The sequence below is a fragment of the Anguilla anguilla genome, chromosome 11, assembly GCF_013347855.1.
Source record: "Anguilla anguilla isolate fAngAng1 chromosome 11, fAngAng1.pri, whole genome shotgun sequence".
Taxonomy (NCBI): Eukaryota; Metazoa; Chordata; class Actinopteri; order Anguilliformes; family Anguillidae; genus Anguilla; species Anguilla anguilla.
Window position 1 is genome coordinate 27,580,971 of NC_049211.1, and position 16,529 is coordinate 27,597,499.

The 16,529-nt window shown below is 44.6% G+C and overlaps 1 protein-coding gene and 1 non-coding gene across 2 annotated transcripts in view; one reads left to right on the forward strand and one right to left on the reverse strand.

The window, feature by feature from the left end:
- Positions 1 to 451, reverse strand: part of LOC118208312 (vitamin D3 receptor A) — a 47,696-nt gene extending 47,245 nt beyond the window's left edge. The window contains exon 1 of the mRNA XM_035382867.1: positions 319 to 451. The gene's annotated coding sequence lies outside the window, so the exon portion shown is untranslated. The remainder of the gene's footprint in view (positions 1 to 318) is intronic.
- A 14,386-nt stretch (positions 452 to 14,837) lies between these two features.
- On the forward strand, positions 14,838 to 14,909 carry trnaq-uug. The gene has a single exon. It is a non-coding gene; the product is annotated as a tRNA-Gln (tRNA).
- The last annotated feature ends 1,620 nt before the right edge of the window (positions 14,910 to 16,529 follow it).

Here is a 16,529-nt window from a genome sequence, read left to right on the forward strand (position 1 = left end):
CTACTACATTGTCAGTCGGTGATCACATACATTTTATATTTTTATACATATATTTTAGTCTGCTGACAATATTAACAGAGCTAGACTAGCAAATATAGTCAACAATATTTTTTTTAGTTTAGCTAAGATTAGCTAGCGAGTTAGTTAGCCAACAAAGCTACCTGAACAAGAGAGCTAGCTGGCTTCATGTTAGTGCTAGCGCTTTTCATAACAAAATCAAACTCGCAAATGTTCATCAAAGACTGCATTTTATACAAGTAAAAATAATACCCATAGTAACGCAATTTAAAAAAGGAAAAGGCTAGTTTAAGAACTCACGTTAGTCAGGACGAAGAGCTATTTTCTCCTGCCAACCCTAAATAGATAGCTAGCTAGGCAGCTAGACACCACTTCTTCTTGGTCCCGCCCAGACCTTGGCAGAAAAACACAACCCTCATTTCACTACGTTTTGCAAACCCCAATCATTGCTTGGCTGAGAGATTACTCTGTTGATGATTGGTTAACGTGTACGTTACCTACACCATGATTGGTCAAATCTAACGCTTGTACGTAACATACGGGACAACTCCCTCTCCTAAACAGGGGTGTGTCATGACGTCAGAGGTAACGAGAGGTAAACAACTGGATCCAGTGAAGTGGGCGCGAGTTGAACACTTATCTGAAGAATAGATGAAACGTTTATTATAAAAATGTACATTTTATTAAGCTATCAACGCTATATTCGTTGCTACCTTACATAGGTAGATCCAAAAAGCTGGCAAAACTAAAAATGGTAAAATTAAAATCCATATCTAAAAATCTGCTGTATTTCTGAAATTCGGATTGCAGTTCAACAGCGAGGCTAACGCGGCAATTCCACCAGTGCAGTGTTATTGTTTCACAAATGGTAGAAGTTGATATGTAGCCTACATTCTCGCAACGAATTGGGTACTATAGCGTCCGGACAGTCCTCTGAACTTCCAAGCAACACTGGTCAGTCATTATCATCGTTAGGCTACCTTTATTACTTGGAAATTTTGATGCGGGGAAAAATATGCTGCGGAAACGATGAATAGCCTAACAGAAGCTCTGTGCTTCTGGCTAGTAAATCTACATTCTGCACGTATTGAAGAGTGGAACATCTGCCGCGCAACTGTCTGTCAACGAGACTATGACTAATATCAAATTTCATCATGCGGAGTGGTAATTGTTTGGGAGCCGGGCCTGATATATATTCCCGTCCTGGGTGAGAAAAATGCTTTGGTGTCCTTAAGAGGGGCGCTAACCTTGAATAGCCTCCGTAAATTAAGGGATAATATATAAGCTTAGTAATTCGCCCTGGATATGTGCTCTGGATATAAACAGTGCGTGTCGTGGACCGTTGAAAATTGCGCAAAACACAGCTCTATTGCGGCTTTAAACAGAATTATATTTAGTAGCCCCGCACAAAGATGTTGTAATGGCTATTTTATGGAAGCATAAGAACATCCCCCTTTCTCTTTGAATTTGACAGGCAGGACCAGAACACGTTAAACGCAGTGGCGGCACGGAATGAGGTCCTGAGGCTCTTCCCGTTTGCCAGTGAGTGAAAGTGACATTTTAGCTATTTCAGTGGATAAAACTTAAATTTGTGCACCAGACCGTGGCCCTCTAGTATTATTATTATTTGTAGCATTTAAATGTGATATGTTTATAGTTCATTCTATAAACATATCACAGGTCCAGGTTATACATTTTGTAGAACGAGGATGTGAGGTATGTGCTTAATAAGTCACGTGAGTGATGTCTGTGCTCATTGGACTAATGTTTGCTCCATAAAAAAGGTTGGTGAAGGTCAATGCCAGGTGCACGGCACAGATTACTTAAATGAAGGGCAAATATATAGCATATGATATGCAAATTCTCTTTTACATGTACAGATAATAAATATTATTTATCCCATTAACAGCTGTGAATTATTATTTTATAAATTAATTTGAAGTTATTAACATGTCTGATGCAGAATGGGGGAAAAAATCTCTGATGAAAGAGTCCTTTGTCTCTGCAAGTGCTGTCAGTCATCTTTTTTTTCAGCAGAAGGCATTAATATAAATATGTGGATTGCTGTAAATGGATCATGGGAGGAGGAACACTGTAATCCCATGCTGTCATGTCAGCCAATAGGATGCCATTGCTAAGTCACATGGCCTGTGCAGAAGTGCTTCCTCTGACCTCCATGTGCCTCCCAGAGCACGGGACCCCATCGTGCTCATTCCTCCCAGAGTGCTACTCCGTGGGCGGGGCCCCGCGAGGGGCTATATTTGTCTTCACATGCATGCGTGTGTCTGTGTGTGTTTAGCTGTGAGAGGCCCCAGGTTTCTTCTATATCCAGTGTTTGTTTCTCAGTGGGGGTTCATGTGTGCGCTTAGTGTGCATGTGTCTTTGTGTTCCGGTATTTATAAGTGCCATTGTGTGGACAGCGTGTCCATTTACATACCTGTGCCTGTGTACATGGCAACATGTTGTGTGTGTGTGCGTGTTTGAGGACTATAACGTAAGCGTGTTCTATGTAATATATGAGACTGTATATTTGAATTCTGAAGTAATAAACCATAATGTCATTAATGATTACCGTATTTAAAAACTTCATAATTAACAAAACATTGCAAAAAGTCCAGTTTTGCTGCTCATCAATCTGAATGAAGGGCAGGCTAAGAACTAGTAATAAAATAATAGTTCACATATTGGTATGCTAATTTTCCTGCATTAAATGATTGCTACCGTCTTTATGAGTAATTAGAAAGAAAATTTAGAAAGAAATAGAATTAATATAATTATTATTTCTTACTAGTCTGTGTGCACATTGTTCCATTTTGTGTATGTGTGTGTGCTCGTGTCTGTATGTGTGCATGTACTGGAATCTCAGCTATTGTGTGTGCTTTGTGCCTTCAGTAGTGGGGGTGTGTCCATGGTAAAAACCCACTTCACAGAGGAGAGGAGAGAGAGACCTTTTTTCTTTCTTTTTTTCTTTCTCTGGCGTTCTCCCTGCCGGCCCCTCCTTCCTCCCCGGCCACTCCGAGCAGCACTGCCCATGCCCAGATGTGCCCCAGTTCCTCTATAGTCAGAGGATACAATGAGAAACTCTGCGAGGTGCAGCCCCTTTGAAAGAGAGGGGATTTCCTAAAGATGCATGTGAACTGAAACCAACATTGAAAGTTCTATTGCTGTTTCCATAATCAGCACAGCCCCCACCCCGCCACCCCCCCACCCACCCCACCCCCCAAAAAAAAAACAGCTAAGATCTTCTGTTACCCAACACTCCACCTTCAGCTTTAATATCTCAGTCCAGCTCAAAAAGTACATTTTAAACCTCTCTCCTCCCCCCAAACACAGACAAAAATCTCATGCAATTACACACAAAAACGATGCCACTTCAGGTTCCAGTGCAGTATGACCATATATTTCAAGAACTTTCTGAAAAAAGAAAGCCTCTTCCTCTATTTTTTCACTTCTTCCAGACGGGGAAAGCAGAGAGTTCCAGATAGAGACAGGATCATAGAATAGAGAAGGCTGAGAGTCTCTCTCTGGACCATGCCACACAATTTCAAGAACAATTTAAAAAACAAATAATATGTGATTATTCCTACAATAACCAAAACAGATTTGTATTGTCTACAATCTTATGTGGACTATGGTTAGAATGTTTAATATTCACAACCTGCTTTACGATATTATGTTATAAATATTGAATAATTTCTCTGAGTGGCTCAGAGGTACTTCAGTGCAACTGACTGAAGCATTTCAAAACACAACTGGCTGAAATGTGCAGTACGAACATAAGTGTAACACCCAACACATATTGTGCAGTTCATGGTTTGTAAAGATTATATTGCATTACATGTTCCTAGCGTGACATATTGTCTGCTTCTTATTTGATAGTTTATCCTGGATCAAGCCATAGAAAGGGTAGAGCGGACACTGCTCCAACAGCTATTATAGCGCTTCGCAGTCTAGACTTCAAAACCCAAAAAAAAATCTGCAACACGATCTGCCCAACATGACAGGTACCAGAGAACTCGAGCAACTTGTGTGAACATGACAAGAAACTGAAAGTGCTCACGCTTTTAGTTTCTTTTCTGTCTTAGTCGGACACTCCTCTCTAACCCTGCTCGTTATTGCACTAGCATTTCAATGTGACCTGCCTTCCACACGGCATAAAGACATCTAACCCTGATGAAGACATGTGATGCTGAAGCATTGGTAAAATGAAAAGCATGGGTAGACTAGGGGAATGCATTTCTTTTGTGTTGATTATCATATGTTCCACAGAGATTTGTAACTCGCATCTAAAGGGTCCGGTTCTTGCTGGTATTCGAAGGCTTCCTGTCCAAGCGCACTGTTGAGGGAAACGATGTATTTGATAGGCATGGTCCGGTGGTGACTGTCTCACGGCTGCCCTTATGACTGTGTTGGCTGTTTACCTATGTTCCTCTAACTATGCTGCCATAGCTTTATTATGCTGGGGCTTTTCCTAATTACACACAAGCACCTCTATCTCTCCTGCTTGGGCCACCAACATATCTGGGCTGCCTAATTATAATATTTTTTTTCGCCTCATTTTCCAAACTGCCCGGAGCGGTAGCCATAAGACCGACTGAGCACCCTCCGCCAGAAGAGGTTGGTTCAGCTCCAGCTCCAGGCCTGTGCCCTGCCAGACAGTAGCACCTGTTGGCTTTCCAACTCGTCTCAACGCATGAATAGATTCATCCTTGCCCAGCTTCAATTACATATTGTCATTGACATTTACGTATGGACATTTTTCTCTTTATTATTCATGTATTATGTAATCAGCCTTTTTCCAATCAACCGGTGCCAGCCAGCAGCAGATGGGCTCTCCCATCTGAGTCAGGTTCTGCTCCAGGTTTCTTCCTATTAGCAGCCAGGCAGTTCTTCCTTGCCACTGTTGCCCTAGGCGTGCTCTTGGGGGGTACAAGCCCGGATCTCTGTGAAGCTGCTTTGTGACAATGCCTTCTGTAAAAAAGCGTTCTACAAATAAAACCGAATTTAAGTGAAATGGATGCTTGATTTTCTGAGCAAACTGAAACGGACATTTACTGGTATTCAGATTTACTGGAGTAGAAGCCACCAGAGAGATGGCGATTCCTCCTCCTGCTGGAAAACGGTCAAATATTGTCCTGAAGCTATAAAATGGATATTAACAGTGATCAAGACATAAGGTCAGTTGAGGATCTGTCTGTCTGATGATGGCTCAGCTGTGTGGTGATAACTTGCCATTGGGGAGACTGTTCATCTGTGGGGCACCTGGGGGAAGGGGGGGGGGGGGGGGGGGGGGGGCGGGGGTGGCGAGGGAATCACCTGTGCAGTAGAGGAGCTTCAGCTGTCTAGGGTCTCTGCTCCGCCTTGGCAGGACATTGTTAACTTTACCCCACTACGGTAGTTACCTAATGTCACAGCCTAGGCAAGGATGGTTTTTTGGAAATTTTTTTCAAGTGAAGTACCAGAGCCATCACACTTCTAATATGTGAAAGCTGCTTGGTGAGGCCTGCATTTCCCCTTTTCCACCAGTGCTGGAGTGCATTTGGCACTACCGTTAAATATCTGCTGACAGTAGCTTCCATTGTATTGAGCAGGCATGTCGATTGGAGGTATTGAGCCTGTGTGTGTGCTGGAGGTTCTGAGCGTGTGTGTGTGTGTGTTGGAGGTATTCAGTGTGTGTTTGTTGGTGGTATTGAGTGTGTGTGTGCATGTGTATGTGTGTGTGTGTGTGTGTTAGAGGCATTGAGTGTGTGTGTCTGTGTGTGTGTTGGAGGTATTCAGTGTGTGTGTGTGTGTGTGTTGGAGATATTCAGGGTGTGTGTGTATGTTGGAGGTATTCAGGGTGTGTGTGTGTGTGTTGGAGGTATTCAGCGTGTGTGTGTGTGTATGTTGGAGGTATTCAGTGTGTGTGTGTGTGTGTGTGTACAGTATGTGTGTGGGAGGTATCCAATGAAACTGATGATTGTGCCGTGGAGTCTCAGATTTTCCTCAGGGTCAGCCAATGGAAGCACTGGACTTAAAGAGGTTTCAAGGTGCTCCGCGGTAGCCCAGCTTCCCGTCCGACACGGCTGTCCCACAAAAACATGCAGTAGCTGCTGTCTGTGTTATAAAATCAGCCTACAGACAGCCACAGCAGCCTAGTTCTCCGGTGTGGCCCTGCCCTTTCTCACGAAGAGAAACAGATCGACCCGGCGAAAGAACGGGGCGTAACGAGCGCGTCCGATGAATGCGAGAGCGTTGGCGAGAGAGTCTGGGACATTTAAGGTCCCCACTGAATGAGCAGCAGGGAGAAGAGCACGGTGATAGCCTTGTGTTTTTTCAAATAGCGTGTGATTAATCCACTGCCTGACTCCTCAGCATCGTCAACGCAAGCGATGTCATCGGCCACACCCACATTCTCCGCCCTCTTCTTTTTTGTGTGTGTTTTCCTGAAAGCTCACAAAGTCATTCAATCAGCTACACTTTGACCCAGCAATACTACATCAACAGCAGTGCCAGGGGCATGGCAATATATCACTGTATCACAGATAAGCACGTTCGAAAACATCTACAGCTATAGAGGACTTATTTATAGGTCAACCAGACTCCGCCGATAAGATATGGAGGCTCATCATAAAGAGCAACACAGAAGGCCGCTTACACCAAGAGCTGATACTGTGTTTGAAAAGCACCGCGGTTCAGTCTCAAAATGATCACAGCACAGAAGGGTGCATATTTGTGTCTTTCAGAAAGAGGGGACGAAGACAAGATGGGGGAGGGGGGCAGAGAGACAGCGAGAGAGGGGAGAGAAAGAGAAATTGAAATTCAGATCAGGTTAAGAGGCACGTCATCACCACTTGTCCATCGCTGATCAATGTCACATGTTGCAAAAAAAACAGTCCAACCCCCCCCCCAAGCCCATGTGCCCATTCGCCTACTCCTGGAGCGATAAGGAAGGGAAAAACACGTGCAACACAATGTGGATCACTTCAGAACACAAATACTAACCCGCAGTACATGTAGGGGTCAATGTGCACTTTCAGCATGTGATCGCCTCCCATGGAATTTGTGGAGAGGGAAGGGGGGGGGGGGGGGCTCAGTCCATGACTTCCCAAGCCTCAAGTGCTTTATTCACCCTCCTGACATCACAAAAATGAAGAATATACACTGAAATAGTTAAATCATCAGTGCTGTGAAAACTGTGTTCCAGCTCAAGTAGTGAAATACCCTGTGGTATGAATACTGTTTTCCAGTCAGTGAAGTAATGAAATCTAGTACAGTGAATACTAGGGGTACATGGTATGGGAAATTCTGGGCTAATGTCAATGACCAATATTTGGCTGGCACTATTGGCCCATGGCGGTAGCACCCTGTTTTACATGCTAGTGCATATGTAAACTTTTCAGCATTCAGGGAACAAGATGGTGGACAGAGACATGAACCTGTGAAGGAACAATGTGCCAGGTTCTTTTTGCATAACAAAATTTCAACCTGTTTACTTTATGATTAAAGTACAGAGCATAAGTCTAGAGAGATACAGAGTCTCTGTATACCTTTGCTTTCAAAAGGGAAATAAATAACAAATAATAAATAAACGGAAGTTCAGTTGACTTTGATAAGGTTGCTTTGAGCACAACATTTCCACGACATCAGTGACACATCAAATGCACTGCCTCTCTAGTACGTGCCATAATCTTAGCTTATCGGCTGAGTGATAAGTTCATACTTCAGCTATTATTGCCCAATACTGATACAACCCTATAATGTATCCTTAGTGAATATTGTATTCCAGAAAAACAGGTAATCTCATTGCATTGTGTTCACTGTGTGGTACACTTGGTATGGTACTGTAGGACTGTATTGCTCACCTGTCAAAGACGGATTGACAGAAAATTCACAGCACAGCAACGTATGGCCAATATTTTTATCCATCCTTCATTTCTGTCCCTCACAGCCAAAAAGGGAAAGCATATCTGCAGCCTTTTATTACTGTAAACAGGGTGAGGTCATAATTATTCTTTCAGTTTTTCATTCATTTTTAAGAGGCAAGATTGATATCGCCATCGCCTAATTGAAAGCAGAGCCGAGTCAAATTATGAATTCTTATTGTTTTCAAATTATTTGAAACATTTAACACTTTAGATGACCAGAAAAAAAGGAAGATACTCCTGTAGACCCCTGAGAATTGTCAAATAAAAAAACGAGATGAGCCAAAACGTACCTAAGAAATCATACCAAAGAGGAATTCTGTTCTGAATATTAATGAAAATAAATATTTATTCAGTTATCTGGATCAGGGATATTACAGATGTCTAAAGGGTTCAAGTAAAATAAAGTATTTCACCCAGGTTGGATGGACGGGAGGTAGAGCTGCCTCGGGACCCACCGGCTGGTCTTGAGCCCTACCCCATCGCTGGAGATTTCCCCTTCGCCGGTCGGTCGCCGGTCACGTCCCAACAGGAACCCGGCTCAGCGCAGGCTATTTTTTGTCCGACAGTGGAGGCCGGTTCCCCTCAGTTTACCCAGGGAGAGAACAATAGGGCCCTACCCCTGTGACTCTGCCCTTTAGAGCGGCCAGAGGATCCAGCTCTTAAGCTGCTTGGAATTCACCTCCTCCTGCCTCGGCCTGACTGGTTGGGGGGGCGGGGGGGGGGGGGGGGGGGGGGGGGCGTCGGAGGAGGGAGTCCGAGAGTGGCGACAAGAAGCGAGCGCAGAGAGCGACTCTCGATGTCAACTGAGGAGCGAGCGTGGTCTTATTTACATATTTAAAAAAATATATATCTGGCAGCATTTTCCATTCAAGTCTTTTGCCAGGGTTATACTTAGCTAATTATACACGTCCCTGCCAAGCTTGGCTCTGCTAACTGCCAAAAACTGCCAGGAGGGATGAACAGGGGAAAAAAACAAGAAGGACCTTAATCACATAATATGAGGACACGATATGAAGCCATCAGCATTTTCGAGTTCTCCATGTCCAGGGCCTCTCCCCATTGGTCAGAGCGCTTTTCGCAAAGCTCGGCGCGGACGCGCGGCCATCCTTCGGCTCGGGACGGCGAGCGTGCGGCGCGAGGCTCCGGGGCCCCTCGGCCCCCCCGCCCCGAGGATGGCGTGCGGCGCGTTTGGCTCCGGGGGGCCCTTGGCCCCCCCGCCCCGAGGATGGCGTGCGGCGCATTTGGCTCGTCGAGCAGCCGTGCCGCGGTCGTCCGGCGGCGGTTTTCTTTCTCCGCCAGTGTCCTCCGGCGGCATCACGGCCGCTTGCTGGCACGCCAGCCCGGGGCCGCTTACGTAATTACCGCGAAAAGCGCTCCGTGGCCCTGAGCGCGATCCCGCCTGCGCCGCGCTGCGACCCCTGTGCCGCGCTGCGACCCCTGCGTCCGGTACCGCTGCACCGCTCCGTCCCGTTCGCACGCGGCTCCGCCTACCGCCGTACACCCCCCCGGGCGTCGGCACCATCCAACGGGCGAACCTCTCTCCACGATACCGCTACACGACGCAGGCAAGGGACACCGGCAAACCGCGAATCAACCGGTTCCTGAGTCAGCATTACCTGTGAGCTGCGGAAAAGGAGAGGGGGATTCCTTAATCCCGACATTAAAGTCCTGGTGGTTTCCGAAAACTGGGGTTTACCAAACCGTGGCTCGGCCTTTCTGCAACAGCGCGATCCAATTTCAACCCAGCACGGCGACATCTCATTCATCAATTAACTGGTTGTGGTCTTCAATCAAGACCTAGAGAATCAGGCATCTTTGTGCTGGGTTAGAACAAAAACCTGCACCCACATCGGCCCTTTTCGGATAAGATTGGACATCCCTGCACAGGAGTATACCTGCACTTCCAAAAATGCACTGAAATATACCTGCCTCCTAAAAATGCACTGAATTATACCCGCACTCCTTAAAATGCACTGAAATAAACCTGCACTCCTAAAAATGCACTGAAATGTACCTGCCTCCTAAGGATGCAATGAAATGTACCTGCCTCCTAAAAATTCACAGACATGTACCTGCATTCCTAAAAATGCACTGAATTATACCGGCCCTACCAAAATGCACTGAAATATACCTGCACTCCTAAAAATGCACTGAAATAAACCTGCACTCCTAAAAATGCACTGAAATGTACCTGCCTCCTAAAAATGCACTGAAATGTACCTGAGGTCCAACAGCCACACTGCAGTTGCTATTTGTTTTTGCTTGACCTTGACCTGGCTTAACATTGCTGGGATTCCTTGCTTTTACAACTTTACACTGTAGCTTAAAATGCTTCATAAATGACGTTTTTCTTTTGTCCATTTGATGGAAGAGGGCAGTGTACACACCTGAGGCTAGACAGGGAGAGAGAAAGAGATAGCAGAGAAAAAGAGTGGGATCAGAGAGACGGAGAAAGGGAGGGTGAGAAAGGGAGAGAGAGAAAGACAGAGATAGAGAATAAAGAGCTTGCAGACTTGTGCAGCCAGAGAGACAGAGAGAGAGAGTCAGAGTCGGCCTAAAACTGCTAAAAGGTCTGAAAGATTAGCAGTTTACCCAGCCATTATCATTCAAACTCAGAAATATAACTGCCACTTGGAATTAATGATGGGTTATGGGGGGGTGGAGGGGGAGTCTGGTGAAGGTGTTTAGTTAGCGCTGATCACACATTAGCTGCGGTAAGTAGCAGGTAAAAGGGGAGTTTAGGAGACTCCTGGGATGTCCAGCTCTCACAGGGTCTCATCTGCATCGCGTCGCCCGCATGAAGGGCTTCATTTGGAACGCTCTTCCCCCCGGAGGCGTTTAAGTGGCGATTAAGCGACTCCTTCGCGTGCCGCGCGCTAACGCAAGCTGTGTTCCCCGACCAGCCGACGCCGCCAACGTCTATCTGCCGCTCGCTCTGCCGAGGACCCGGCGTGTTCTCGACCCGTCGGAGACCGCGCCTGCTCCCGCGCCACGGGCTTGTTCTCGCGCAGCGGTTACCAGGAGCATTTGGGTACTCCCTTTCATATTTCGGTAGGCTCTGGAACATCTGGGATTTTCAGCACAGTTTATGAGTGACAAAACCACTGAATGCCAGCCGATCCCAAACAAAGCCAACAGCCCACAACAACTAACCAACAGCAAACTAACAACCAGTAAAAAACAACTATCAACCAGCAAGAATCAGCAAACTTGCAATCGCAAGCATAAATCAGCCAATACTCAACTAACAATGAGGAAGAACCACTAACAACAATCAAAAATCAACCAGAAACAACCAACCAACATTCAACCAGCAACAACCAACCGAGAAACAGCAAAAACTAGCCAAACCCAACCATCACCTAACAAAGAAACAGAAACAACCACCAACTAACAATCAGCAACAACCAACCGACATGCTGAAGACTGCATTTAAAAACCTCTCCATACCATTCTCCATACCACCAACAACCGCTTTTATAAGTAAGATGTATTGCAATGTGTATGACAATGGCATTTACTTCATCTTTCCCAAGTGTCTCTGTGCTCATGTGGGATGACGGACCAGGCAGAATGGGATGGCAGTCAGGTGCATCACCCCTTATGCGCAAGTGCCCAGGGAATACAAGCAAACCGCAAAGACCTCTCTCAAGACCTGGCTGGATTAGCCCGTGGTGTCCGAAACACCAATTACACTAAAATTGAGATTAACACTAATAGGAGCCTTAGCTTAAATGAGATTAGCTCTGGTCAGAGACCGTCAAGGCGACGGTTCCACTTTTGATGTCGCTTTGTGTCCTGAAATGCTGAGTAAGCGTTCTTTGTCTTGCTAGCTTAAACCTAAACCATTTCAAGTAAGTTTCCTGCAGGTCCTGCAAAGATAAGCAGTGAGATAAACAGGCCCACAGACAAACTTCCTCAAAAAATGAATACAAATGCCAAATAATTATGAATTCCATTTATTTTTGAGGTTATTACAGCTTTTGTTGGTTTATACAAGCCCTTATAATAAACACTGGAGTGGTATTTTATATGAATTATTGTTCAACAATTTTTTTTAAAGTTATTCTTTTGTTTCAGTGTTTGACAAGAAACCTGAGAACACAAGTGCAGGACTGTGCAGGACAACTCAAAACCGCTGGCTTCTGCTGGCCTAGTTTGGATAAGATGTCAAACGACTGTTCCCAACTCAAGTTGTAATCAGTTAACTGCTGTCGATCAACAATCTAAATTTAATGATGTCTGTGTGAAGCTTCAGTGCATTTGTTTTCAAAATCTTCTAAGCTGCATTATGAATATTAGGCAGCACATAGCTAAAAACGTCATACAATGAAATAATAAATATATTTGTCACAGATACAAAAGCAATCACATTCAGCATTTGATTAAACTGAAAGATTTGAAAGTAACTTTGAAAATGAATGCCAAGGCCCAGGTGCATAACTCTATCGCCCTCTTGTGGTAATTTATTAGAGCAGCAAAAACAGCATGAGAATGAATCCAGAGTTGTCTATACCTCCAAGGTGTGAATAGGTCATTGCTAGCATTATCCCGTTGCACTGAAAGCCAAGTGCGTGCTCTGCATAAAATGCATCTGGTCCCAGGACTGAACTTATCATTAAAAAAAATTATAGTACTGAGGGATAGGCTCCTGAGTGTATTCCAAAAAAGGATATTATAAAAAGCTACACCAGTGCTGTTTACAAAGAGCAAGGCACTGTAGAAGACAGTTGGTCTGTGTATTTGAAATGTAAAATATTAACGTTTTTTTTTACTGAGTGTTCGTCACAGACCCTTCCGAATACACCCACGAGTTGGTGTTAGCACTCATTTAATCCAGTGTTTCACAGTGAAATGTAAGTCTACCCAGAGACTCTTTTCAGCTACTCACCGACCATCCGTTGGCTAGTGCCAATACAATACCGCTAGCGCCCGCAAGACGGGGAAGAAGGCAAGGTCGCTGCCGTGCAGCACAAGGGCATCCACTTCAGCTCCCTCGTGTGCGGTCCATCTTCAAAAGCAGCTACGTCTCTGTGTTTTGGCTGGGCAGCCGACGTCACAACACTGACAGAGATTTCTCCATTTTCAGCGTCAAAACATTTGCATGCATTATACATGCCCTCACAACCACACATTGCTGGACAAGTTGCTTCTGATGAGATCATCCCGGGAACCGGACATGAATAATTAAAGAGTCCGCCGAGAGCACTCTAAATTTCTTATGCCATGAGAAAAGCTGTCATAATATTTTTACATATACATCACAGAATGGGCCGAAGCTTTATTCTCATCATGTATTTTAGAGTACTGTCGCTGAGTGCACGAGGTTAAAATATTAATAATCTAACAGTACAATGTCCCCAATGTTGGTTTCTCTAAAGAACCAAGAGGTTGAAGTAAATCTAATATGCTCGTGCTACCCATTTCTCATTGGCCTTGATGACCAAGTCAGGAATAATAATGGTGACTTTGCTGTAGAAGCCATCACGCCAGCGCTCGATTTCTCCATTCCCGTGCACCAGTGTGCGATCCATGTGCTGGAGTTCTTAGTGAAAAGAAGAGGGTTCAGTTAAGTCACTAGCAGAACCTTTCTCCACCCCGTCTCCAAGGATCAGAGCCACCACAGGCTTTCCGCTTGGGCTAGTGTAGCAACAACTGTGTTTGATTCAACCGACAGTGCCTGATTCAAATAAGCTTTGCCTTGACTGTACCAATTTAGCTCGCCTCTCCAATTCAGATGCTTTGGGTGGATTACAGAGAGCTGGAATGCGTCATGGGCTGCGGGGCCTCCGGGACCGGAGTTTAGTTTCGCTGGTCTGCCTCACTGGTGCTTTATACTCACTGGTTTGGACTCGCATGTGCGTGTGTAAGGGACACATGAAACATATGGTTTGTGAGTGCCATGACACTGGCTGCGTTCATCCTATTATATTCGAATGAATAAGCCAAGATAAACGTATCTGAATCCATTTTAACTATTCACATTCACAACAAGCCAGTGAACCTCAAGTCTCAGCTGATATCGTGCGAACGTCTCATTGGTCAGATACTTTGAGCAATTTGGAGAAAAACGGGGGCGTGAAAATGTTTTTTTTTTCTTTTTCTTTTTGTTAGCGCCATTCAAACACGTCTGCAAATAATCAACAGACCAAAATAACGCGCTTTTATGTTGTTAGAAAATATACTGCTCAACAATATACATGATAAAAAATCTAAAATCTCCTCAAAACTATGCAGTAAAAAATACGCTAGTATCCAACCGGTTTTACCTACCTGAAACCAAGTAGCCAACTGTTAGAACACAGCAACTGTACGTACCAAAATGTAGCAAGGCCTGTACCCGGAGTCCTGCCGTTTCCTTTGATCAAAGCACACATTACAGGTCGAAATGCATAACAGTGAAATAATATCTAGAGCTTTACAATTGTCTGGTTTTAAGGAATTTCTGATTTGCACTTAAGATTAAGGTCTGCATTGCATTACCCTATGTAAGTATATCTACTTGCAAGAGCTGCACACGCTAACACAGGGCAGTAAGTGGATCCCTGATAGGTAATCCTGGTAAGTAGAGACAGGAACGAATCAACAAAATAGGCTACCTCCACTAGCTAAATCTGTTAGAAAACGAAAGTTGTAGTGTGATGTAGGTAAAAAATATATTCGAAATCGTTATTTTGAATAACAAATTAAGATAAGTCAGACAGTTAGTCTAATAAAAGCGCGTGTTCCATGTTCAGCTGAAGTCATAACTGTCAGACATACCGACAAACACGTTATCGCGTAAAGTCACCTAGCTGGCTTTCCTGCGGTTACTGGTATTCTTGCAAGTTTGCCTGCAGATCATTATCTTTAAACGCTTCAAGATCACATGTAAATGACCTAAGTTACTTCGTACGAGAGCAGGAGCTATCAGGTCCCATGGTGTAATGGTTAGCACTCTGGACTTTGAATCCAGCGATCCGAGTTCAAATCTCGGTGGGACCTCGTCCTTTTGTAGCGGAAAACACACGTGTTCATAAAAAAATAGCGTGAAATACGCGACAAAATTAACAATCACGCAGCTTGAAATGTTCAAAATCACAAGGGTACCGTCGGCCTTCCGCATATTACTCTGTGAGATGCGAAACGAAATATGACCAGCCTACTAGTCAAGTTATAGCACGCAGTTCACTAGTTCTCTTGCAGTGTATCCACTATGTTCCATTTTCATTTTGGGAGTTGGGACAGTCTAAAATCGATGCGCACATCTTGCAAGAAATGCGCAAAAGCTTTCGCATTTTCAAAAGAGTAGACTATCTTATGCTTTTCAGACTATATTTCTACGGAAGTTTGACTGGTATTTACCAACCTTGATAGCTTATTTCACAAATGTAAGGTCATATTATTGGATATTATTGATTACCATTAGCGCCGAGATACTATGTAACATATACAGACCCTGTTTGTTGTAGTTAATTGCAATAATAATGCAGAACACTGCAGCGGGTATATAGACAGCTCCTCTGTTCACTGTAACACAATATAAGTTGATTGTTAAAGGCGCATGGACAGACAGCAGGGGGCAGTATACAGCTAGGTGTTTAATAATAGCTTTGCGGCAGTTAATTCCCCTGTTCTGAACATTTACAAAACATTCTAGGTCATAGCAATAAATAAATAAAACAAACCCATGTTACTAAACTAGAAAATGAAAATCTCTCTTCAACAGTCGAAACATTATCAGCCTTTGTTGCCTCTCCCAGAGGATAATGCTCAGATGTGCAGACTGGCAGGTGAGTGCAGCAGAGTTAGGGCAGCAGAATCTGGGACAGGATGGAGCACAGAAATCTGTGGAATGTTTTGTCAAGTCCTGTGTAAACATTGTGCTCATGTCATATGAGTTTTCCGTTATGAGTCTGTGTTCGAACATGAGTGCACAGTGTTGTGTGTGTTTTTAAGTATAAGTAAGAGTCCATGTTTTAGGGAGCAAAAGTGACGAACTGCATCACAGACTGAGCGATCAAAGTGGATGCCGAACCTCTGCCATTGCCCGCGTGTACCTTTGCGCTAGTTTCCTCGTACGTGCAGTGGGAGAATAGCATGGCTGAAGTGCCACCCGTTGGGTGCAGGCACCAGGAATAGCAGATGGCTCTGACAGGGAGGGGGAGCCTCACTGGGTGTGGGAAAAACAGTGTCAAAAAGTGGAAACTGTGGGGGGAAGGGCCGGACCATCGGACTGTTTTCCTTAATTGCATTGATTTTTCCCATGTTGGCCTCTTGCTTGGAACGTTGTGCAGGCCGATCACGTTTACGGAGGATGTGATAAATGTATAATGGCAGCTGGACGCAAGGAGACTAGAGGGGACTCTTGGATGTGGCGTACATTGTGTTTGCTACCAGCAGAGTTTTCCGACAAACAAGATTGATCTCAAGGTAGGATGGAATAATAGTGTGAGGGCCCGTAAATGTCTATAAGGGATCCTCTTGGGTCTGAATGGTTAAACCGTAGGCTATCTGGGTGCTTAGTGAGGTCTTGGGCTTAAACTCTGCTGCTTACATCAGACCAGCCAGTCTTCGTCACTCACACACAAGGACTCACATATACACATGCACGCAAGCACACAC